This window comes from Homarus americanus, unplaced genomic scaffold (genome assembly GCF_018991925.1).
Source record: "Homarus americanus isolate GMGI-L3 unplaced genomic scaffold, GMGI_Hamer_2.0 scaffold11302, whole genome shotgun sequence".
NCBI lineage: Eukaryota > Metazoa > Arthropoda > Malacostraca > Decapoda > Nephropidae > Homarus > Homarus americanus.
This window is the reverse complement of record NW_024736744.1, coordinates 2,402,689-2,428,105: the sequence shown is the minus strand read 5'-3', so window position 1 is coordinate 2,428,105 and position 25,417 is coordinate 2,402,689. Positions and strand designations below refer to the sequence as shown.

General features: G+C 45.1%; 1 protein-coding gene across 1 annotated transcript in view; it reads right to left on the bottom strand.

Annotated features, from left to right (window-relative positions):
• Positions 1-25,417, bottom strand: part of LOC121872460 (mucin-17-like) — a 92,689-nt gene that overhangs the window by 7,560 nt on the left and 59,712 nt on the right. The window lies entirely within an intron of this gene.

The window sequence follows — 25,417 nt, the reverse complement described above, 5'->3', positions numbered from 1 at the left end:
TCATACTGCCCAATTGTTTTCCGAAAGCTTAGCGTGCAGTATACTGTATCCACACTGCCCCAGCCAGTCACCAGACTTATGGAACCCATTTTCATTAATCCAAAATGAGTGTCATGACAACTCCATTCCCATGAACCTGTGTACAAAAATATCAAGTGTACCAGATGTTCTTAATGCAATTAAATGTTTGTGCATGACCCAGACTCTTGGGCCCATAGACGCTATAAACGTGTTCCCAGAGTCACTTTATATTATGTCTTCTTCACACACACACACACACACAAAACAGTATCGTGTCAAATTTAATCCCAGTTTAACCTCGTTAACAGTGTCATCCCACAAAGAGGAAAACTGGGGTTACCTCATTACACAGAATAATGATCTTGACGTCATCACTCTTGGTGTACATGTCTTAATGACGGTGTTATTCCTGAGTCTGAATATGTTGTTAGATACATAAGGTAGCGGAATGATCGCCGCCTCTGACCAATGAACTGACTCACTGAGATGCGTACTATTATTATTATTATTATTATTATTATTATTATTATTATTACTATTATTATTATTATTATTATTATTATTATTATTATTATTATTATTATTATTATTATTATTATTATTATTATTATTATTATTATTACTGTCGTTGTAGTTGTTATTATTATCGTTGTTGTTGTTCATATAAAAATATTACTTGGCAAATACAGGCACAATTACATTAGGCCTACATAAAATTACTCCTGTAACAAAACAGATCAAAACAAAACATTAAGAGGGTGTTTATCTTAAAACTCTTAGGACCAATTGAAAAAATAAATGACAAAAACTCTTCGGATGGTCAGAGTTGCTAAGACCAGCCACCTGTGAATTATGTAGAACACCTGGTGGATCAGAGGTCTGGGTATGGCCTCTTGCTACTCAGGTGTAATTAGTACTTGACCTTAGACTGTGTGTGTGTGTTAATAGTAGTGGTGCTGGTGGTGGTGGTACTCTTCATCATCATTGTAACAGTAGTGATGATGGTGACAGTAATAGTAATGGTGGTAGTAGTGGTGGTAGTAGTGGTGGTAGAGCGTGGTTGGGGACGAGAGCGTTTACAGGGCAGCGATTATTTCTGAAATGTGGCTGCTTTCTCTTCACCTCCCTCCCTCCTGCCGCCCAAACCGCCCCCTCCCACTCTACCGCCCCCCACCCACCCTACCGCCCCCCACCCACCCATACCGTCCTTCCCTCCCTCCCCCCCTTTACTTGGACGGCAGACTAATATTTGCCGAACTGTCTGAATGTACAGTACGTGCGTCTACTACCACTGTCACCCCTCAACACCACACACACACACACACACACACGCACACACACACACACACACACACACACACACACACACACACACACACACACACACACACACACACACACACACACACACACACACACACACACACACACACACAGTTTCACCAGTCAAAATAAACACATGATCAGACGTTGCAATATAGTTTAGTTCACGATCGTGCTGAGTCTACCCATTACGACTCTATCTTTCTGTCTGTCTGTCTGTCTGTCTGTCTGTCTGTCTGTCTGTCTGTCTGTCTATCGAGGTTTAAACAGCCACAATACACCGCCCTTTCCTGACCTCATTGATGGAGATGTTTTGACTAGGGGATTATTATTATTTTTTCTAGTACGACATAACACAGCCTTTAAATCTTGTTCATCCTGGATTAAATTTCATGTTTATATTTAATATATGAATAAATCTCTGAATTTATTTTGTTGTATTAAGAGACACGTCGATTTATTTCATTGTTTGTACAGTAAGTTTATCTGTTTTGCTATAGTTCCGTCAGTTTATTGCTATCGAGAACTTACCGTGTTTATATAGAACCTCCGTGTTTATATAGAACCTCCGTGTTTATATAGAACCTCCGTGTTTATATAGAACCCCCGTGTTTATAAAGAACCGTCCATGTATATAGATAACCTCCCGTGTTAATACAGAACCTCCCGTGTTAATATAGAACCTCCCGTGTTAATATAGAACCTCCCGTGTTAATAAAGAACCTCCCGTGTTAATATAGAACCTCCCGTGCTAATATAGAACCTCCCGTGTTAATATAGAACCTCCCGTGTTAATACAGAACCTCCCGTGTTAATATAGAGTAGAGAACAGTCTTCCCCACGTGTCCGTCAGCTCAGACAGCCTGGGAGAGAGAAAGTGGTTCAGGTTGAGAAGACCGGACTTGGCGAGCCCACCCGTGTACTGCCTGACACTTTCTGCACGCTCCCGCCACTTCCTAGACGCTATTTCCACTTCCTAGACGTTATTGCTACTTCCTAGATGCTACTTTCTAGATATTAATGCTACTTCCCAGACATTAATGCTACTTCCCAGACATTAATGCTACATACCCACTGGATACTACCCGATAATTTTAGAATTGTTTTGTCTACTTATTGGAAATTATTCGCTACTTTCTAGACAATAGCCGTCACTCTCTGGACCATACCCGCCGATACCTGGACAGTACCTTCTACTTTCTTAACTGTACTGGAGACTAGCAGGTTTTTTCTGGACACTACTCGCCACTTCTTGGATAGTAACCACCACTTCCTGGGCATTACCCACCACTTCCTGGATAGTGGCCGACATTTCTTGAACAGTACTTGACACATCTTGGACACTACCCACCACTTTCTGGACACTACCTGACACTTCCTGGGCAGTACCCGGTCAATACCCCTCAGCACTTACATGAATGATTTAACCTAACCTAACCTAACGCTCTGATTCGGGCGAAACATTGACCCAGATTCAGTCTCAAAGGTTCGTTCGTATACATCACGTCAGGTATGGAAAGAACGTCCCAAAATGGCGTCAAAATGAACCTGAGACTCTCTTTAACGACTGGGGACTTGTGGCTAATTTTTCTCAACATCAGGAGATAAAGTTAAAATAGAGAATCTTAGTGAATTCTGAGGTTAATTAAGTTCCTCACTTCCGCTTCCTACCTGCCTGCCTCCTACCTGCCTGCCTCGTGTTGTGGTCACTATAGCCTCCCTCCCTCGTGTTGTGGTCACTATAGCCTCCCTCCCTCGTGTTGTGGTCACTATAACCTCCCTCCCTCGTGTTGTGGTCACTATAACCTCCCTCCCTCGTGTCGCCTCTCGTGGCTCACACAGGAACTTTCTCTGGTACTCGGTATTCCCGCCGCTCACCCCTTGTTTCACCACCAGTCTTCACAGAGTTGTATTTACCTGTAGATTTAAGGTCGTGTTGTGTACGTGTTGTGTCGTGTTGTGTACGTGTTGTGTCGTGTTATGTACGTGTTGTGTCGTGTTGTGTACGTGTTGTATTGTGTTGTGTCGTGTTGTGTCGTTAATGTGTTGTGTCGTGTTGTGTACGTGTTGTGTCGTGTTGTGTATCGTGTTGTGTCGTGTTGTGTACGTGTTGTGTCGTGTTGTGTACGTGTTGTGTCGTGTTGTGTACGTGTTGTGTCGTGTTGTGTACGTGGTGCCGCTAGTGTTGTTGTTGTGATGTATGACTGTGCTTCAATAACTAAGGTCTTTTTAAGTTTGTAGTCTTAGAAGGTTAGTAGAATATAATAGGTATCAACAATTAATAAGATATAGATTCCCTTATGTGGAAACTGGAGGTGCAGGTACTAGTGATGCGTCATACCTGGTACACACACACACACACACACACACACACACACACCTAGTCCTTCCCGCCACACACCCAACATTCTCAACGCCTGGTGTAAGGGCGGCTGTAACTAGTGCTTGGCTGCATCATGTGACCGAGAACTGATAGTTTCTCCTCCAGATAACCAAGGTAAGTCACGATAAACAAACGCAGAGCCCAAAAAAACACACGATACTCCCTTAACCTAACCTAACCTAAGTTGACATTAAGGAAGGGTAACAGAGAAGAGTATTAAATCAGGTGTTATGGTAACCAGGTGAACGAAATGAGCCTGTGATGCGACCCTCCCATACACGAGGGATTGTGTTGTCACTGGTGTACTATATAAAGAACTTAAGGGTGAAGTTGTTTGGTCGTGATGGGAGTAATATATAATGTTAAGGTGTATTTATTATTTATTTATTGTTGACGGGGAATATTATGATGCCTCTGTCCTTAAAACTAATGAGGCGGGAGGGGGGGAGGGGGGTGATTCAGACGGTCAGTAGGGTAGTATACTGTTTTCATGTCTCTTCCTTAGTAGACTATCTCCACTAATAGACTATCTCCACTAATAGACTATCTCCACTAATAGACTATCTCCACTAATAGACTATCTCCACTAATAGACTATCTCCACTAATAGACTATCTCCACTAATAGACCATCTCCACTAATAGACCATCTCCACTAATAGACTATCTCCACTAATAGACTATCTCCACTAATAGACTATCTCCACTAATAGACTATCTCCACTAATAGACTATCTCCACTAATAGACTATCTCCACTAATAGACCATCTCCACTAATAGACTATCTCCACTAATAGACTATCTCCACTAATAGACTATCTCCACTAATAGACTATCTCCACTAATAGACTATCTCCACTAATAGACTATCTCCACTAATAGACTATCTCCACACCATCTGACGGCTCCAGTTTGGCACAGGATACAACACCACCGTGAAAGTCCAAAGAAAAGTGCCTCAACACACACTTGGAGGAGGTGTGAGTGTGTGTGTGTGTGTGTGTGAGTGTGAGTGTGAGTGTGTGTGTGTGTGTGTGTGTGTGTGTGAGTGTGTGTGTAATAATAATAATTAACGGTTTATTGAAAAAAAATTCTGCAGCCCGAAGGCTGAAAATATACATTGGAGATAAATGACTTATTACATACATTAGTGGTTTAACAAAAGCCTTCATTAGAGAAAGGTAAAGGAACATACAGTGAACATACAGACAATGTAGGTGTTGAACAGCAAACACGTAGTGTAGCAATTCTCCCAGATGGTGTGTTAGGAGGAACTCACGTGGTGTAGTAGTTCCCCAGAAGGTTTTTAGAGGGACCTGGCGTGGTGTGGCACCTCGCAGATGGTGTTATGAGGCCTCACGTGGTGTAGTGCACCTCACATATGGTGTTATGAGGGACATGTGGTGTAGTAATTCCCTCACATATGGTGTTATGAGGGACATGTGGTGTAGTAATTCCCTCACAGATGGTGTTATGAGGGACCTCACGTGGTGTAGTAATTACCTCACAGATGGTGTTATGAGGGTCCTCACGTGGTGTAGTACTTCCCTCACAGATGGTGTGATGAAGGATCTGGCGTGGTGTAGTAATTCCCTCACATATGGTGTTATGAGGGACATGTGGTGTAGTAATTCCCTCACATATGGTGTTATGAGGGACATGTGGTGTAGTAATTCCCTCACAGATGGTGTTATGAGGGACATGTGGTGTAGTAATTCCCTCACAGATGGTGTTATATGAGTGAGGTTTGGTCCCAGGCCTTCCTATCGTAGACGGATTAACACATCGCTGGTTGTTGTTGGGTCTCACGGGCCGTTATCACTGGGTACCTGGGACCTCACTGTGTGAAGGTTAACTTGGGTACGACTGTTACTGTTGAGTTGTTCTCACTGACTTAAGCACTGTTCACCACTGTTCACCTCTGTTTAACACTGGTTCCGTTCCTTTCCTAAATGAAATTGTAACTTCTGGCGAGATCTTGTTGATATTCCGGTGGGGAGGAGGGTTCAGGGGAGGGGGTTGGTATGGGCCAACTTAACAGTTGACCTGGCTGCTCCGAGAGGAGCGCCAGGTACGTCTTGACCCTTCGGTGGTCAAGGATGTGTGTGTGTGTGTGTGGTAGAGGGCAAGGCCAGGGTTGGAACACGACTGACCAATGTTGTCGTCTCATTCATGTTGTGAAACGGTGGACACACTCTCTCTCTCTGATCCCTGTGACCACACCATTAACACCACACCATTACGACCACACCATTACGACCACACCACTACCACCACACCACTACCCCCACACCGCTACTACCACTGTCACCACCACACTATCGCTATCACTACCAATTCCATGCTACCACATCACCACACTACCACCACACTACTACCACTACACTACAACCATACCAATACCACTACCACCACCACGCTACTACCACTGCCACCACCACACCATAGCTATCACCACCACTACATTACCACACCACCACTACATTACCACACTACACCACTACACAACCACCACCACACTACCACTCTACCACACTACCACACAAAGTAATGAATGAAGAGAAAGTGGAGGAGAAGGAACCAACTGAGGCACTGAACTTGACACTAGTTAGAATGACTTATGAGACGCAGATCAGGAGAAAGTAAGGGTGGAGGGTAGCCTACTGCCTAAGGTGCCGGTAGGGGGCGGGGCGGGGCGGGGTGGGCGAGGAGTGTAGGGGGTGAGAGTACTAGGCTGAGGTGAGTGGGGGTGAGGGGAAGGAGTAAAGGGGGGTGAGAGGGAGGAGTGATGAGGGGTCAGTACTAGGCTGGGGTGAGGGTCAGGCAGAACACGTCAACTCTCTATATTAATTAACCTAACCTAACCTAACCTAACCTAACCTAACCTAACCTAACCCTTTATCGTTAACTATCCCCTATTAATCATTTATCTATTATTTCCCATACCTGAGTCTCATCTATCACAGGTAAAGGTAAATAGTCACCTGTGTTATCGTGTACTGGTATGTGTGTGTGTGTGTGTGTGTGTGTGTGTGTGTGTGTGTGTGTGTGTGTGTGTGTGTGTGTGGTCTCATTGTAATATCTGTGTCGGGAATAATTAAAGATTTTGTTTTGTGTCTGACTGTGAGTCGTTTCTGTCATCATGATAATGTTTATAGAAGTAAAGAGGAGATTCAGTTACTGCCCTGAGTCACTGTCGAGTCACTCCACAGGCCTGAGTCACTGTCGAGTCACTCCACAGGCCTGAGTCATTGTCGAGTCACTCCACAGGCCTGAGTCACTGTCAACTCACTCCATAGGCCTGAGTCACTGTCAACTCACTCCATAGGCCTGAGTCACTGTCAACTCACTTCATAGGCCTGAGTCACTGTCCAGTCACTCCAGTAGGCCTGAGTCACTGTCCAGTCACTCCAGTAGGCCTGAGTCACTGTCCAGTCACTCCAGTAGGCCTGAGTCACTGTCCAGCTCACTCCAGTAGGCCTGGAGTCACGTCCAGTCACTCCAGTAGGCCTGAGCCACTGTCCAGTCACCCAGCAGGGGTTCGAGTCACTGTCCAGTCACCCAGCAGCCTGGAGTCACCGTCCAGTCACTCCAGTAGGCCTGAGTCACTGTCCAGTCACTCCAGCAGGCCTGGAGTCACTGTCCAGTCACCCAGGCAGGCCTGAGTCACTGTCCAGTCACTCCAGTAGGCCTGAGCTCACTGTCCAGTCACCCAGTAGCCTGGAGTCACTGTCCAGCCACCACCCAGCAGGGCCCGAGTCACCGTCCAGTCACTCCAGTAGGCCTGAGTCACTGTCCAGTCACTCCAGTAGGCCTTGAGTCACTGTCCAGGTTTACCCAGCAGGCCTGAGTCACTGTCCAGTCACTCCAGTAGGCCTGAGTCACCGTCCAGTCATCCAGTAGCCTGAGTCACTGTCCAGTCACTCCAGTAGGCCTTGAGTCACTGTCCAGTCACCCAGTAGGCCTGAGTCACTGTCCAGTCACTCCAGCAGGCCTGAGCTCACTTCTCTTTGCTGCCCATCATTGCTTTACTGTCCAGGTAGATTTGTTTTGGAAGCACTTTGTCCTGCACAGTCGCCGTCTTGAAGAATTTTTGTCTCTGCACAGTCGCCGTCTTGAAGCACTTTGTCCTGCACAGTCGCCGTCTTGAAGCACTTTGTCCTGCACAGTCGCCGTCTTGAAGCACTTTGTCCTGCACAGTCGCCGTCTTGAAGACTTTGTCCCCACAGTCGCCGTCTTGAAGCACTTTGTCCTGCACAGTCGCCGTCTTGAAGCACTTTATCCCCAGGGGTCAGCGTCATGAAGCACACAGTAGCTTCATAGTTCACAGTTACCTTACGCTGTCTTATAAGGATTCACAGTCTTGAACACTCAATTGCATTATATAACAGTCTAAATGTACTATACTGTCTAATTTAACCGTGCTGAAGTAACCCATCTCTTCTGTGACACGCCCATCTCTTCTGTGACATGCCCATCTCTTCTGTGACACGGCCATCCCTTCTGTGACACGCCCATCTCTCTTTTTGTGACACGGCCATCCCTTTCCCTGGGTGACACGCCCACCCCCTCTGTGACACGCCCACCCCCTTCTGTGACACGCCCATCCCTTCTGTGACACGCCCATCCCTTCTGTGACACGCCCACCTTCTGTGACACGTCTTGGGTTTCACTTGCCCTATCAGTCATCCTACCTCTGTAGATCTCAGGTGTGTGTGTGTGTGTGTGTGTGTGTGTGTGTGTGTGTGTTAGCGTCATCAGCACCTGTAACTAAACATCTGGGTGAGGGAGAGTAAATTAATTGTTTCTCCTTCATAGTACATTAAGAAGTGGCGTCAGTGATATGGTCGACCCCTCCCCGCACCTCCTCCTGGCCCCCGATAAAGGCCAGAATTGATAAGAAAAAGTTTTAAATTTATCTTCATCTTGATTCACTACGAGAGATTAAAATTAGAGAGGATTCATCAGTTGTATCTGGAAGTCTTGTATTGTTGCACACACACACACACACACACACACACACACACACACACACACACACACACACACACACACACACACACACACACTGCATACAGCATCATGTTGTGCTTCAGATGGTATTTTTCACCGTCCAAGTCCTGTCATACCGCCCAAGCCCCTCACCAGTCCCCACAGACCCATCTAGACCCTGCATACCTCCCTAGGTCTCACTTGTCCCCCCCCCTCCAGACCTATTCAGACCGCACTAGAATTCACCACCAGATCCTGCCAGGTGTTGCCATATCTACCTGCAGCTCATTAGGTATACACGACACAACAGACAGACTCCACCCGACTGTTAACATGTCCCCAACAGACACTCACAGACGCTCAACAGACACCAGGAGACTTCCCACAGACCACAACAGACCCGGACAAACCGCACGAGGTTCCGGAAGCTGCCAGAGTGAGAGTTGAGGGCTGGGTGGTGATGGTGGTTCCTCTGGTGTTCTTGTCTACCTTCGAAGTAGAGTTGGTGGAAAGTTGTTGTCCGGCTCCTGCTGGTGTGTGTGTGTGTGTGTGTGTGTGTGTGTGTGTGTGTGTGTGTGTGTGTGTGTGTGTGTGTGTGTGTGTGTGTGTGTGTGTGTGTGTGAAGAGATGATAATTAACAGTGGTCTACCTGTCAATCCTCCTGTGTTTGTGTGAGGGTGAGGTGTTTTGGGTCACTGACAGGTGGTAACAAACAACAACACAACAGATTCGAGCAAGAATATTCTCGTATTGTTAAACAAACACACAGCTGCACAAACACGCGAAATTACATATAATTACACAAACGCGCGCGCACACACACAAACACACACACACGACGTTATGAGCTTATTCAAATGACAAGACAAAATAGAAATACGCACACACACACACACCCACACACCTTCACACACACACACACACACACACACACACACACACACACACACACACATTCACACACACATACACACACCCATTTCAGGAGTGTAAGTAGAGAAAGTGTGTGTGTGTGTGTGTGTGTGTGTGTGTGTGTGTGTGTGTGTGTGTGTGTGTGTGTGTGGTTCCCTCGGGGTATTATACACACATAACTATAATAATGTCTCTGACTTTCTCGATAAATGTGAACTTTTCTCCCCTGTGTTGACCCCCCCGGCGAGGTCACCAACCCTAGACACAGTGAAGAAGTTAGAGGCAGCGTAATAATGATAATATTAATAATAATAATAATAATAATAATAATAATAATAATAATAATAATAATAATAATAATAATAATAATAAACAGCAAAAATATTAACTTAGTTGAGTTTTTTAAGGTACTATAACGGTCTTAAAGGTACAGGCCCACCTCACACTTCTACAGGAGCTACCTTGATTACCTGTATTTTATAATTAAGGAATACAGGTAAAAAGTAATATATTAAGGCACGCTAATATACTGCAGAGAGATTACCTTCATTACCTGTATTTTATAACGGAGTGATATAGTAAAAGACCTATATTAAACCACAAATCCAATGGAGAGGTTTTTTTCTTAATTAACGCCCGTTGGTTTTAAGTCAGGTGTTGATGAGGTGTTTTCATCCACACTCCTCCCAAAAGGTAAATAAATAAATAATAACATATGAAACTACTTTGTGAAATTTAGAGGAAATATATAAACTTTCGTAAAAATATAACTTCAAGATTTTCCCAGGTGGCTTATGATGTCACAGGAGGCAGGGAAAGTGACCGCCAGATGTCATAATTATTAATACAATTACCCAAATTAACCATAACATATTTGTGATTATTAACCACTGTAATTAACCTCTTACATTTTCCTAATAATTAAGTGATGTTAAATTTCTGTAAAGAGAAAATATGTAAGATATAAATAACAATTATTTTTGTTAATATTGTTTGAATTTTTCGGTGACTTATTGTATAAACTCGTTGACACCAAACTACGACTCGTAACTAAGACGAATTAATTTATGTTGTTGTGTTGAGGCGCCACTGTTGGTGTTTACCTCTTATGACGTCACAGTTGAGGCCCAAGTCGGTGTTTTTGCCATTCTTTTACTTTCATGGGTTTTACTTTATGGAGATGTCCCGCCCCGCCCCTGGCTCTGTCCCTTCCGCCCCGCCCTGCCCTGTCTCTTCCGCCCTGCCCTGCCCCGTCCCGCCCCGTCCCTTCCGCCCCGCCCCGGAATTTATTGTTACTCTTTGTGTCGTGGAAACATTGTGAATTCATGCTTGAAAACTCTTCAGTAATTGGTTATTATTGAGGTATGATGTTGGCAGGGTTGTCACCCCTCAGGCCCCAGTAGAGGAAGTGTTGGTAGTGTTGTCACCCCTCAGGCCCCAGTAGAGGAAGTGTTGGCAGTGTTGTCACCCCTCAGGCCCCAGTAGAGGAAGTGTTGGTAGTGTTGTCACCCCTCAGGACCCAGTAGAGGAAGTGTTGGCAGTGTTGTTTCACCCTCAGGACCCAGTAGAGGAAGTGTTGGTAGTGTTGTCACCCCTCAGGCCCCAGTGCAGAGGAAGCGTTGGTAGTGTTGTCACCCTCAGACCCAGTAGAGGAAGTGTTGGCAGTGTTGTCACCCTCAGGACCCAGTAGAGAAGTGTTGAGAAGTGTTGTCACCCCTCAGACCCAGTAGTAGAGAGGAAGTGTTGGCAGTGTTGTCACCTCAGGACCCAGGGTAGAGAAGTGTTGGCAGTGTTGTCACCCTCAGACCCAGTAGAGGAAGTGTTGGTAGTGTTGTCACCCCCTCAGGACCCAGTAGAGGAAGTGTTGGTAGTGTTGTCACCCCCCAGACCCAGGTAGAGGAAGTAAGCAGAAGTGTTGTCACCTCAGGCCCCAGTAGAGGAAGTGTTGGGTAGTGTTGTCACCCTCAGGCCCCAGTAGAGAAGTGTTGGTAGTGCTGTCACCCCTCAGCCCCAGTGCAGAGGAAGTGTTGGTAGTGTTGTCACCCTCAGACCCAGTAGAGAAGTGCTGGTGTGCTGTCACCCCTTCAGGCCCCAGTAGAGGAAGTGTTGGTAGTGCTGTCACCCCGTGGCCCCTGTAGAAGCAGTTGGTAGTGTTGTCACCTCAGCCCCAGTAGAGAAGTGTTGGCAGGTTGTACCTCAGGCCCAGTAGAGGAAGTGTTGGGTAGTGTTGTCACCCCTCAGGCCCCAGTAGAGGAAGTGTTGGCAGTGTTGTCACCCCTCAGGCCCCAGTAGAGGAAGTGTTGGCAGTGTTGTCACCCCTCAGGACCCAGTAGAGGAAGTGTTGGCAGTGTTGTCACCCCTCAGAACCCAGTAGAGGAAGTGTTGGCAGTGTTGTCACCCCTCAGGCCCCAGTAGAGGAAGTGTTGGCAGTGTGGGGGGACGTAAACTCACGCTGTTTTCACCTGATGTGTGTTGTATTGTGTTCACTCTCCTTTAGCCTCGAGGGGAAGCACAAGTCACCTTCCACTACCTCGAGTACAAAGTGTTGGAGTGATCCTTGAGGGGGTGTACCTTGAAGAAAGCTACACTATATTCTATAAAATATAACTAATTACCCTATAATCAAAGCTCAAATCTTATGAGAAATAAAAGTCGTGTATTTGTGATTGTCTATTTGAGTGAGTTTCATCGAGCAGGAGAAGATGGCGTTTATTTACTCGTTATATCGTCATTGTCTTCATTATATCGCCGTCATTATACATCATTATAGTGATCTTATACCAGGTGTTCCCTCGACTACCAGGATGAGTCTACAATGATGAAACACACCCACAGAATGTTGTTTTATTAAGGGTGAAACTATGTAGGAGTGTACGTTATGAGTTCAGCCTTAAGGTACTGTAGTGTTGCCAGAGTTAAGTACAGTACAGTTATAGCATTGTCTTGCCCACGGCTCAAGGTAATGGCTCCCATATTTCAGGTTTTCTCCACGGAAGAGAAAATTTCACCTGCTTTCATTTCCTTTTTTCCACTTTTCTCGGAGGAAGGTTTGTGTAGGTCGAAGGAGGAAGGTTTGTGTAGGTCGGAGGAAGGTTTGTGTAGGTCGGAGGAAGGTTTGTGTAGGTCGGAGGATGGTTTGTGTAGGTCGGAGGAAGGTTTGTAGAAGTCGAGGGGAAGGTTTGTGTAGGTCGGAGGAAGGTTTGTGTAGTCGGAGGAAGGTTTGTGTAGGTCGGAGGAAGGTTTGTGTAGGTCGGAGGAAGGTTTGTGTAGGTCGGAGGATGGTTTGTGTAGGTCGGAGGAAGGTTTGTGTAGGTCGAAGGAGGAAGGTTTGTGTAGGTCGAAGGAGGAAGGTTTGTGTAGGTCGGAGGAGGAAGGTTTGTGTAGGTTGTAGTAAGTATTTGTCATCAGTTATATACAATGTGTTATGACAGCTACCCCTTCAAGAGTCAGTTAGCCCTTAGAGATTGTTACAAGAACTCTATTTTGGTTAGGTTAGGTTAGGTTATCCGACTACAGCCGGAGCTGGTATAAATCGGTATAAATCGGAAGCTGTCGTATTGTCTTCGGGTCAATACAGTACAATACAGGACTTCCTAAACGATAAGGTGACTTCTCAGTGGATCATCAATCACTCACCGACCTTGAGGTGCTGGGCGGGTCGGGAAAGTTGTGTCTTACTCCTTGAACCACTGTCGCTGGTACTGACACTTGACACTAGTACTGACACACACACACACACACACACACACACACACACACACACACACACACACACACACACTACCTACATAAACGAGTAAATTATCACTTAACCCTTATTACAAAACGAGACACAACCGAGCCACAAACACTGATATTGACTGACACCAACCTAACCTGACCTAACCTGACCTGACCTAACCTAACCTGACCTAACCTGACCTGACCTGACCTGACCTAACCTGACCTGAAAACCGGGAACTTGTTCGAATTTAGCCACCATTTTTTTATAACTTCCAACTTTTTTTTTAACATTACATAAAATATTACTCAATTTACACTTTTTTCTTCTCATTAGTTAACGTTCACCTGAGCGTTAATTTGTGGACAACAATAATATACTGAATCCTTGGTGAAATCTCAGTGTAAATACGATGTTTTTTTGTTTTTTTCCTTAGTTAATATACACGGTTTAGGTGTTTGTTTATATTTACGAGGAATATTTGCCTTAGGAACCTTTGTGACTCTGTGTTGATGAAGTGTAGAACGTGAGATGTAGTTTCCCGCTTAAAGGGGGAAATTCTGGCTGGTGGGGTAATTTCCTTTATATTGTTTTAATGATGGGAGTATAATAATAATAATAATAATAATAATAATAATAATAATAATAATAATAATAATAATAATAATAATGATAATAATAATAATAATAATAATAATAATAATAATAATAATTATAATAATAATAATACTACTACTACTACTACTAATAATAATAATAATAATAAATGTTTAGTTTTAAGGATATGTCAGGTACAGAACACTATGGGGCCTCAAGGTTACAGTGTACAAGGAGACACACGATACAGAAACTTAATACAGCAGTACAAAGTGTTGATGAGATTAATGTTCTCTGTAATTGAACCTAGGTGTGATCATTCTCCCTCATTCATGCTGTCTGCTTTCACTCGGCTGTCAGCTTACACTCATCTGCCAGCCTTGTCTCAGCTGTCAGTTCCCGCCGCTGTTGGGTTATTTCACAGACCCTAAAGATTGTTTCTCATCCCACGGGAATATGTGATGTGAAATGAGGGAGTGTTGGAGGTGAAGGGTAGGGAGGGAGGGAGGGAGAGAGGGTGAGAGGAGGGGGAAAGAAGGGGGGAGGGGAGAGATGGAGGAAGGAAGGGAGGGTTGGAAGGAAGTAGGAAAGGAGAGAAGGATGGAGGGAGGGAGAGAATGAGAAAGGGGAAGGTAGGAAGAATGGGAGTGAGGGGAGAGAGTGAGGAAGGGAGGGAGAGAGGAGGGAGGGAGGGTGGGGGAGGGTAGAAAGGAGGGAGAGAGTGAGGAGGGAGGTAGAAAGGAGGGAGAGAGTGATGGAGGGAGGGTAGAAAGGAGAGAGAGGGAGGGAGGGTAGAAAGGAGGAGGGAGAGAGGGAGGGAGGAGGGAAGGAGGAGAGAAGTGAGGGTAGGGAGGAGAGAGAGAGTGAGGGAGGTGCATGGGTCACACGCTGTTACTTTCTCTTTATTCAGAGCGGTTTATAGAATGCTCGAGCAAGCAAACTCAGGCTAGGATTGAACCGGGCAGCTCTACTAACCTCCTTAGTTCTCTTCACTGTCACCTGGCTCATTGTGTGCTTGTGGGAACCAACGCCGGAACTCGTCCCTGCTGTACAATACAACAATACTCGTCAGAAAAAAGCTGGGAATTAATGCTTTTAGTAACATCTTGGTGATTACTGTTTGGTGATGGAGGAGGAGTCAAGGATGGTGAGAGTGATGGTGAGAGTGGTGGTGAGAGGGTGGGGGGAGGGAGGAGGAGGAGGAGGAGGAGGAGGAGGAGGAGGAGGAAGAGGTGGTGGAGGAAGAAGCGGAGGAGGAGGAGGAGGAAGTGTATTTGCGTTCTTGTGAGAGTCCGTGTTGTGTTGTGTTGTGTTTTAAGATAAGGTTAGGTTAGGTTAGGTTATCAAGCATAGAAGGATGTAATGTTGTCTTAGGTGGAGTTTGACGTGTATTATCATAGATTATCTCACCTGCCCGCCCTACACACACCTGCCTCACCTTGCCCTGCCCTCCCCACACACATACCCACTGCCCTCCCCACCACACATACCACTGCACCTCCCCCACACATCACCACGCCCTCCCCACACATACCACTGCCCTCCCACACACGCTCACTGCCCTCCCCACACATACCACTGCCCTCCCACCACACACACCACTGCCCTCCCCACACACATACCACTGCCCTCCACACACCACACACTGCACTCCACCACACATACCACTGCCCTCCCCACACACATGCCCCCCCACACACACACCACTGCACCCCACCACACACACCACTGCCCTCCCACACACATCCCCACTGCCCTCCCCACACATACCACTGCCCTCCCCACACACATACCACTGCCCTCCCACACATACCACTGCCCCTCCCCACCACATAACACTGCCCTCCCCACCACACTTCCCCACACAACACACCTGCCATGTCCTCAAATGCAAGCCCCAGGGTAAGAGAAAACAGACATTTTCACCTAATTTGCATACGATTAATATTCCACTATTGTTTTAAATCAGCCACGTCTCTGTCTCTTCAAAGCTGAGGTGGATCTTCCCTGAACGCGTCACACTGAACTACGAGACTAGAGCTAATGACCTTGTTAGGGTGAGCTTGGTGTGTGTGTGTGTGTAGTGTGGTTGTAGTTGTTTTGTGTTGTTGAGATGCAATGTTTACTGGTTGTGGTAGTTATGATAACTACTACTACAGCTACTACTACTACTACAGCTACTACTACTACTACTACTACTACAGCTACTACTACTACTACTACTACTACTACTACTACTACTACTACTAATAATAATAATAATAATAAAACGAACACTAACAAAGAACAATGATATAGGGAGAATCTAATTTACTATTTGTCATGTAACCGACCACAATTCCCAGATGTAAACAATGTGCTGTTGTAAATGGTGACGTAACACTATAATGGCCACCATACCCGAGTCACTTGTTTCATTGTTGCGTCTGGCTGCCTGTATGTAGTGGCGTGGATGACAGGAATGGTTCTTTTTTATATACATTGTTGTTGTCAGTCAGTATCTTACCTACCTTTATTTAATACATACATACATACATACATACATACATACATACATGTTTAGAGAGATATACACTTACTCGTTCAATAAAATCGTCATAAAATTCATATTGATTCTGCGTGTATATAGATATTACAGGTATACAAACAATGGTAAACAGTAAGTCGACGTGGCATAAGGTAGCCCAACAGAGCTGTCATATATGTATGTTATAAACTCCTCTAGTAACTCGTTCCGCTCAAGACATGACTGTGGCCGGGTACCTCTGAGGTGTATAAAGTAGTGGTGATGTGAAGTGGTTACAGGTAGGATGGTACAGTTGGTACACCTCAGGTAGGATGGTACAGTTGGCACCCAGGTAGGATGGTACAGTTGGTACACCTCAGGTAGGAGCAGCAGTTGGTACACCTCAGGTAGGATGGAACAGTTGGTACACCTCAGGTAGATGGTGCAGTTGGTACACCTCAGGTAGGATGGTACAGTTGGTACACTGGTAGGATGGTACAGTTGGTACACCTCAGGTAGATGGCAGTTGGTACACCTCAGGTAGGATGGAACAGTTGGTACACCCAGGTAGGATGGTACAGTTGGTACACCTCAGGTAGGATGGTACAGTTGGTACACCCAGGTAGGATGGTACAGTTGGTACACCTCAGGTAGGATGGAACAGTTGGTACACCGTGGTAGGATGGTACAGTTGGTACACCTCAGGTAGGATGGTGCAGTTGGTACACCTCAGGTAGGATGGTACAGTTGGTACACCTCAGGTAGGATGGTACAGTTGGTACACCTCAGGTAGGATGGAACAGTTGCACACCTCAGGTAGGATGGTGCAGTTGGTACACCTCAGGTAGGATGTACAGTTGGTACAACCTCTGGTAGGATGGTACAGTTGGTACACCTCAGGTAGGATGGAACAGTTGGTACACCTCAGGTAGGATGGTACAGTTGGTACACCCCAGGTAGGATGGTGCAGTTGGCACACCCAGGTAGATGGTACAGTTGGTACACCCAGGTAGGATGGTACAGTTGGTACACCTCAGGTAGATGGAACAGTTGGTACACCTCAGGTAGGATGGTGCAGTTGGTACACCTCAGGTAGGATGGTACAGTTGGTACACCCCAGGTAGGATGGTACAGCTGGCCATCTTGTAGATGGTACAGTTGGTACACCCCAGGTAGGATGGAACAGTTGGTACACCTCAGGTAGATGGTACAGTTGGTACACCTCAGGTAGGATGGTACAGTTGGTACACCTCAGGTTGGATGGAACAGCTGGTACACCTCAGGTAGGATGGTACAGTTGGTACACCCAGGTAGGATGGTACAGTTGGCGCCCCCAGTAGGATGGTACAGTTGGCACCCAGGTAGATAGTACAGTTGGTACACCCCAGGTAGGGGAACAGCAGGGTACACCTCAGGTAGGATGGAACAGTTGGTACACCTCAGGTAGGATGGTACAGTTGGTACACCTCAGGTAGGATGGTACAGTTGGTACACCCCAGGTAGGATGGCAGTTGGTACACCTCAGGTAGGGATGGTACAGTTGGTACACCTCAGGTAGGATGGCAGTTGGTACACCCTCAGGTAGGATGGTACAGTTGTACACCTCAGTGTAGGATGGTACAGTTGGCACATCTGCAGGATGGAACAGTTGGTACACCTCAGGTAGGATGGTACAGTTGGTACACCTCAGGTAGGATGGTGCAGTTGGTACACCTCAGGTAGGATGGTACAGTTGGTACACCTCAGGTAGATGGTACAGTTGGTACACCTCAGGTAGGATGGCAGTTGGTACACCTCAGATAGGATGGTACAGTTGGTACACCCAGGTAGGATGGTACAGTTGGTACACCTCGGGTAGGATGGTACAGTTGGTACACCTGTAGGATGGTACAGTTGGTACACCTCAGGTAGATGGTACAGTTGGTACACCTCAGATAGGATGGTACAGTTGGTACACCTCAGGTAGGATGGTACACAGTTGGTACACCCAGGTAGGATGGAACAGTTGGTACACCCAGGTAGGATGGTACAGTTGGTACACTCAGGTAGGATGGTACAGTTGGTACACCTGATAGGATGGTACAGTTGGTACACTGGTAGATGGTGCAGGTACACGTAGGATGGTACAAAGCTACACACCTCAGGTAGGATGGTACAGTTGGTACACCTCAGGTAGGATGGTACAAGTTGGTACACCCTGTAGGATGGTACAGTTGGTACACCTCAGGTAGGATGGAGCAGTTGGTACACCTGATAGGATGGTACAGTTGGTACACCCTCAGGTAGGATGGTACAGTTGGTACACCTCAGGTAGGATGGTACAGTTGGTACACCTCAGGTAGGATGGTACAGTTGGTACACCTCAGGTAGGATGGTACAGTTGGTACACCTCAGGTAGGATGGTACAGTTGGTACACCTCAGGTAGGATGGTACAGTTGGTACACCTCAGGTAGGATGGTACAGTTGGCACACCTCAGGTAGGATGGTACAGTTGGTACACCTCAGGTAGGATGGTACAGTTGGCACACCTCAGGTAGGATGGTACAGTTGGCACACCTCAGGTAGGATGGTACAGTTGGTACACCTCAGGTAGGATGGTACAGTTGGTACACCTCAGGTAGGATGGTACAGTTGGTACACCTCAGGTAGGATGGTACAGTTGGTACACCTCAGGTAGGATGGTACAGTTGGTACACCTCAGGTAGGATGGTACAGTTGGTACACCTCAGGTAACGTCTTTACACCTGTTACAACACATCACCGGGAGTTGTTTAATTGTGGGTAAACTAAAGAGGTTAATATTTTCTAACGGATGCAATAACCTAACCTAACCAAATGTAACCTAAACTAACCTAACCTAATGCTAACCTAAGCTGACCTATTCTGGCCCACATGACCGCCTTAGAGTTAATATGGGTCAAATACCCCCAAATTATACTTTTATTTTCGTGACCTTTGACCTCTGTAAAATGGTATTATTATGTAAGGGTTTATAATATCTAAATAAAAATTATGGCAGCTTTCACTTAAACTGAACCAAAACATAACCGATAAACAACTCGATATATACGTGTTTAGAATTATTTAACCTTTGACCCCATGAAAATCCTAAAAAAAAGGTCAAATTATCAACCTCAAAACCAAAGAAAACCAAAACAAATAACTTGGTCCTGAAACGTGAATGGCAATGTGTTAATCTTTACAAGGACAGTTAGACGTAGATCATAATGCATGTTGTCTTCACCTGTATAGACGCCGTGTCCTTGTGTGTGAGGAGGTGTGGTGACTAGATCTGATTAGTGATGATTTATGAGGTGACGGATCGATGATGTCGCTACTAATGGTTCCTGGATGGGATAGCCTTTATGATATTGAGGTGAGGTGAAGGAAGAGGTGGCGGGGGAAGAGGGAGGAGGAGGAGGAAGAGAAAGAGGGGGAAGAAGGAGGTGGGGGAAGAGGAATGTGATTAGGGAGAGGAAGAGGAGGAAGTGGATGGAGGAGGAGAGGAGAAGGAAGGGAAAAAGAGGACTTACAAAACAGGTATCATTCCTTCATCTCTACATGTCGGGACGCCCTCAACCATACACACACACACACACACCTTCCCGGGCTTCCATGTGACCCCAGTTGACCTAAGGAGAGCAATACCACCACAGAGGTCACTTTCACCCTCTCTCCTACTCCTTTCCCTCCCTTCCCCTAATGTTTCCTCACCACATTTCCTTCCCCTCTCCTCCCTTTCATTTGACCCCTCTCTCTCACACAACCTCTCCCTCTCTCTCCCTATATCCCCTATCCCCTCAACACCTTTACTTACCCCATCTCCTCCCTCCCTTCTCTCTCTCTCTCTCCCTCTCTCTCTCTCTCCCTTCACTCACCCTTTCTCAGGTTCGTGATGAAAGGGGCGTGTGACGTAAGCATGAAGGAGTGTGTTGAGTTTATTGTTTCCTGGTGATGTGTTTTGTAAGTGATGCACACACACACACACACACATACACACACACACACACACACACACACACACAGACACACACACACACACACACACACCTTTGTTTTCATCTCCTTACAGAAGTGCCACCAGAGACAATAATAGAACCGACTCCAGGAATGCCCGTCCCATAACACACACACACACTATGGAGCTGTGTGCCCATAGTGGTAGGTAGGTGGTAGGTGGTAGGTGGTGGAGGGCTAGGTGGTAGGTGGTACAGAGAACTAATATGGTAGTTATGGTAGATCTAGGTGGGAAATATTTATATACTGTAGTAGACGGTAGAAAGATGATAATATATACAGGAGCTAATGAAGATGTTAGATAATTGGTGTGTGTGTGTGTGTGTGTGTGTGTGTGTGTGTGTGTGTGTGTGTGTGTGTGTGTGTGTGTGTGTGTGTGTGTGTGTGTGTGTGTGTGTGTGTGTGTGTGTGTGTGTATGTGTGCGTGTGTGTGTGTGTGTGTGTGTGTGTGTGTGTGTGTGTGTGTGTGTGTGTGTGTGTGTGTGTGTGTGTGTGGTGTGTGTGTGTGTGTGTGTGTGTGTGTGTGTGTGTGTGTGTGTGTGCTCATCCGGTCCCCAGAGTTGAAAAGTATTGCATTTATTTATGTTTTCATCAGCGTGAAAGTTATGTCTAAGTGATACTGCCACCAGGGGTCTTACCGGTCTTGTTCTGGTCTACGGTCACACTATAACTTCAGTCAATGGTCTTGTTATGGTCTACGGTCACACTATAACTTCTAGTCAATGGTCTTGTTATGGTCTACGGTCACACTATTACTTCTAGTCAATGGTCTTGTTATGGTCTACGGTCACACTATAACTTCTAGTCAATGGTCTTATGGTCTACGGTCACACTAATATTTCTAGTCAATGGTCTTGTTCTAGTCTACGGTCACACTATTACTTAGTCAATGGTCTTGTTATGGTCTACGGTCACACTATTACTTCTAGTCAATGGTCTTGTTCTGGTCTACGGTCACACTATTACTTCTAGTCAATGGTCTTGTTCTGGTCTACGGTCACACTATTACTTCTAGTCAATGGTCTTGTTATGGTCTACGGTCACACTATTACTTCTAGTCAATGGTCTTGTTATGGCTACGGTCACACTATTACTTCTAGTCAATGGTCTTGTTATGGTCTACGGTCACACTATTACTTCTAGTCAATGGTCTTGTTATGGTCTACGGTCACACTATTACTTCTAGTCAATGGTCTTGTTATGGTCTACGGTCACACTATTACTTAGTCAATGGTCTTGTTATGGCTACGGTCCACTATTACTTCTAGTCAATGGTCTTGTTATGGTCTACGGTCACACTATAACTTCTAGTCAATGGTCTTGTTATGGTCTACGGTCACACTATTACTTCTAGTCAATGGTCTTGTTCTGGTCTACGGTCAACTATTACTTCTAGTCAATGGTCTTGTTATGGTCTACGGTCACACTATTACTTCTAGTCAATGGTCTTGTTCTGGTCTACGGTCACACTATTACTTCTAGTCAATGGTCTTGTTCTGGCTACGGTCACACTATTACTTCTAGTCAATGGTCTTGTTATGGTCTCACGGTCACACTATTACTTTAGTCATGGTCTTGTTATGGTCTACGGTCACACTATTACTTCTAGTCAATGGTCTTGTTCTGGTCTACGGTCACACTATTACTTCTAGTCAATGGTCTTGTTATGGTCCATCACACTATAACTTCTAGTCAATGGTCTTGTTATGGTCTACGGTCACACTATTACTTCTAGTCAATGGTCTTGTTATGGTCTACGGTCACACTATTACTTCTAGTCAATGGTCTTGTTATGGTCTACGGTCACACTATTACTTCTAGTCAATGGTCTTGTTTGGTCTACGGTCACACTATTACTTCTAGTCAATGGTCTTGTTATGGTCTACGGTCACACTATTTCTTAGTCAATGGTCTTGTTATGGTCTACGGTCACACTATTACTTCTAGTCAATGGTCTTGTTATGGTCTACGGTCACACTATTACTTTAGTCAATGGTCTTGTTATGGTCTACGGTCACACTATTACTTCTAGTCAATGGTCTTGTTATGGTCTACGGTCACACTATAACTTCTAGTCAATGGTCTTGTTATGGTTACCGTCACACTATTACTTCTAGTCAATGGTCTTGTTCTGGTCTACGGTCCCACTATTACTAGTCAATGGTCTTGTTATGGTCCACGGTCACACTATTACTTCTAGTCAATGGTCTTGTTCTGGTCTACGGTCACAATTACTTCTAGTCAATGGTCTTGTTCTGGTCTACGGTCACACTATTACTTCTAGTCAATGGTCTTGTTATGGTTCACGGTCACCTATTACTTCTAGTCAATGGTCTTGTTATGGTCTCACGGTCACACTATTACTTCTAGTCAATGGTCTTGTTCTGGTCTACGGTCACACTATTACTTCTAGTCAATGGTCTTATGGTCTACGGTCACACTATTACTTCTAGTCAATGGTCTTGTTATGGTCTACGGTCACACCATTACTTCTAGTCAATGGTCTTGATGGTCACGGTCACATCACATTTCTAGTCAATGGTCTTGTTATGGTCTACGGTCACACTATTACTTCTAGTCAATGGTCTTGTTATGGTCTACGGTCACACATATTACTTCTAGTCAATGGTCTTGTTATGGTCTACGGTCACACTATTACTTCTAGTCAATGGTCTTGTTATGGTCTACGGTCACACTATTACTTCTAGTCAATGGTCTTGTTATGGTCTACGGTCACACTATTTAGTCAATGGTCTTGTTCTGGTCTACGGTCACACTATTACTTCTAGTCAATGGTCTTGTTATGGTCTACGGTCACACTATTACTTTAGTCAATGGTCTTGTTATGGCTCATGGTCACACTATTACTTCTAGTCAATGGTCTTGTTATGGTCTACGGTCACACTATTACTTCTAGTCAATGGTCTTGTTATGGTCTACGGTCACACTATTACTTCTAGTCAATGGTCTTGTTATGGTCTACGGTCACACTATTACTTCTAGTCAATGGTCTTGTTATGGTCTACGGTCACACTATTACTTCTAGTCAATGGTCTTGTTATGGTCTACGGTCACACTATTACTTCTAGTCAATGGTCTTGTTATGGTCTACGGTCACACTATTACTTAGTCAATGGTCTTGTTATGGTCTACGGTCACACTATTACTTCTAGTCAATGGTCTTGTTATGGTCTACGGTCACACTATTACTTCTAGTCAATGGTCTTGTTCTGGTCTACGGTCACACTATAACTTCTAGTCAATGGTCTTGTTCTGGTCTAGGGGTCGACGCTCTCCAAGCATTATGATAATAGCAACACTCGCCGGCCATTCTCTTAAGTTGTATTAGCTCTGAAGTCATAAAAGTTTCCGGCAGTATTTTAACTCGGCGAGCAAACTGTGTTGTAAGCTTATATAGACTAGAGACAGTTCCAATGATGCAATGTTCTCCAGCACGTTACAGCGATTGGAATACTGTATAACGCACTGATGCTTCGTTACAGAGTACAGGATACAGTGATGTAGTTGTAATATTTTATCTTTTGGTATTAGTAGTGGTATAATTAGTACAGTAGAGTATAATTAGTGTAAAATATATTAGTGTTACATAATGAGCTTAGTGTATGGTAATTACCGGGTTGTCGTGTGTGTGTGTACGTGTGTGTGTGTGTGTGTGTGTGTGTATGACTGTTTGTGTGTTAAAGGTCAGGTAAGAAACTAGTTTAGTGTTGAGCAATGATCGTGTTGTTGTGTATGGTGGAGTGGTGTGTGGCGGAGAGAGAGAGAGAGAGAGAGAGAGAGAGAGAGAGAGAGAGAGAGAGAGAGAGTTCTTAACCTCTTGTTGTGGCAGCCATCGTTATAGTAATTTGTTATGCCTGATTATGCTATTTTCTGACTCTAAAAAGCCTTTATTACACTGCTTGAATCACTTAGGGTTTTTTTAATGGTTAGATTTAGGTTAGGTTAGGTTAGGTTGGGTTTAGGTTAGGTTAGGCTGAGCTGGAGTTAGGTTAGGTTGGAGTTAGGTTAGTTGAGTTAGGTTTGGTTGGGTTTGGGTTAGGCTAGGCTAGGTTAAGGTTAGGTTGGGTTAGGTTAGGTTAGGTTTGGTTGGGTTTAGGTTTGGTTGGGTTTGGTTAGGCTAGGCTAGGTTGGAGTTAAGTTAGGTTAGGTTAGGTTGGGTTAGGTTAGGTTAGGTTAGGTTTGGTTAGGGTTTAGGTTAGGCTAGGCTAGGTTAGGTTAGGTTAGGTTTGGTTACATCCTCCGAGTTTGACAATACAAGTTGTTTGGGTTTTCCTTAGCGTCTTACACCATGACATAACTCACAGTACAGTCATCAGGTTCGGTTGTTGTTAAGACACGACATTGTTAGGGGTTGATCTTACGACACTGTCTTCAAGGGCGTGTTGGTGGTCGGGAGGTGATGAACTGCCTTGACCTAAGTATTTAATTGTTCGGTGTTGATGGTAAGTCGGGTGTTGTAAGGTCCTGGTGTGTTATTTTGTTCTAAGACTACTGTGTGTGGTGTGTGTGTGTGTGTGTGTGTGTGTGTGTGTGTGTTTCTGTGTGTGTGTGTGTGTGTGTGTTTGTGTGTGTGTGTGTGTTTGTGTGTGTGTGTGTGTGTTTGTGTGTGTGTTTGTGTGTGTGTGTGTGTGTGTGTGTGTGTGTGTGTGTGTGTGTGTGTGTGTGTGTGTGTGTGTGTGTGTGTGTGTGTTTGTGTGTGTGTGTGTGTGTGTGTGTGTGTGTGTGTGTGTGTGTGTGTGTGTGTGTTTGTGTGTGTGTGTGTGTGTGTGTGTGTGGGTAGGTCAGGTGACAATATTCTGAACAATCATTTAGAAACTAAGTTTGGTTAATACAATAAACGTTGGGTTAATACAGTAAACGTTGGGTTAATACAGTAAACGTTAGGTTAATACAGTAAACGTTTAGTTAATACAGTAAACGTTT